At 38.6% G+C, this 1,814-nt stretch overlaps 1 pseudogene; it reads right to left on the reverse strand.

Annotated features, from left to right (window-relative positions):
* Nucleotides 1–1,068: 1,068 nt before the first annotated feature.
* LOC102433419 lies at nucleotides 1,069–1,565 on the reverse strand (annotated as a pseudogene).
* Between the last annotated feature and the right edge of the window lie 249 nt (nucleotides 1,566–1,814).

The following is a 1,814-nucleotide window of genomic DNA, read 5'->3' on the forward strand; positions in this document are numbered from 1 at the left end:
CTACATAATTAACTCAAATTATATTTATTTTACTATGAGGGAGTTACTGCTCCTATGACACGTTATAAATGCACTTTCTTCAGAACCCTCGTATATTTTGTCAAAGAAGCCCTCATTGAACCCTGCATCTACTCCACTGCACCCTGTAGCCTGTATACTTTTTTGCAAACAATACTATATGAGCACAAAGTATACTCTGAAATGTTATTTTAACATCTGATATCTTCATGGGACTCTGAGTTTGACTATATATAATGATATTCTATGCATTCATTGATACTATATATGCAATATATAATATCAATTGCAATATACATCAATATCAATGGCAATATAATATCAAGTGCAATATATACACTCTCTTTTTTAAATATATTTTTATTGATTTCAGAGAGAGCAAGGGTGAGAGAGAGAGAGAGATAGAAACATCAATGATGAGAGAGAATCATTGATCAGCTGCCTCCTGCACATCCCCTACTGGGGATCAAGCCTGCAACCAGAACTGAACTGTGACCTCCTGGTTCATAGGTCAATGCTTAACCAACCACTTAGCCATACCATCTGGGCTAAATGCACTTTATTTTTTAAAGTCATTTTAGGTTCAGAGAAAAATTAAGCAGAAAGTACAGAGTTTTCATATAACTTCTGTCTACACACATGCACACCTTTCCCCACTATCAATATCCTGTACCAGCATGATACATTTGTTACAATTGGTAAATATATATCTACACATGATTATCACCCAAAGTCTATAGCTTACATTAAGGCTCTACTGTTGGTGTGTACATTCTATGAGGTTTGACAAATATGAAATGACCAATATAGTATCACACTGAATAGTTTTACATCCTTAAAAATCTGTTCTGCCTTGCCAGGCCTGACCAGCAGACCCTGAGTGACACATGAATAGATTACTCCGACACAACATTTGCTGTGAAAGAGAGGTTAAGGGACTGCCTGGCTGAAGGAACCAGACAGTCTCAATTGCCTGCCTCATTAGGCTTTTATTGTAGCAGCAGTTTGAGATAAAGTTTATCTTTTATTTTTATTTATTTATTTTTTTTACTGGAACATGTATTCTTTATTAAATCTTACTAGTATCTTTAAGGGACAAACACACAGATGAGTAGGCTACAGTGAAGAAATCTTATTTTAATAACAGAGTTAAGAATCACTAAGATACTTCCAGGTAATATCTTCAGTGATGCTTCTTATCTTTATTCTAGGACTCCAGGAAATATTCAACCCCTACAGCTACCACAAATGCAGCAAATCCCCATTTGAATCCTTTTAACATTGCACCAACAAAGGTAACATTGTCTGCAAAGCCACCCATGTATCTCCAAGCTTCATTGCGGCCCCACGGATCCTTGAGCCCCCTTGCCACCAGCTTCTCCTGCACAGTTTCTAATGGTGTCCCTTCTATCTTCCATTTTCTATAATCTGGAAGTTCCATTTTACCATGACCATGTCCATGCTCATGTTCATGTCCATGGGCCATGTCTGACAGCAATCTGACCTCTCAGGACACTCAATAGTCAACCCTCCAGCCGGAGCCGACCGGAAGCGGAAGTTGTCCAAGTTTATCTTTTAGATACAATCAGCAGGGTAAGTAATCTTGGGAGGACACATGTTTACATTGTCCTTTAAGCAAGGACACCCAAAAGATTAAGCATAAGTATCCCAGTAAACACCTGGAGGTCTGCTCATGCACAGCCTTGTTTGGAAAGGTCAAGGAATAATTAGGGGCACCACCTTCGGCACTCCCATAAGTCAAAATTCTGGTAAACAAGGCAGGTGGCCTTCCACAC

Source organism: Myotis lucifugus, unplaced genomic scaffold (assembly GCF_000147115.1).
Source record: "Myotis lucifugus unplaced genomic scaffold, Myoluc2.0 scaffold_13, whole genome shotgun sequence".
Taxonomy (NCBI): Eukaryota; Metazoa; Chordata; class Mammalia; order Chiroptera; family Vespertilionidae; genus Myotis; species Myotis lucifugus.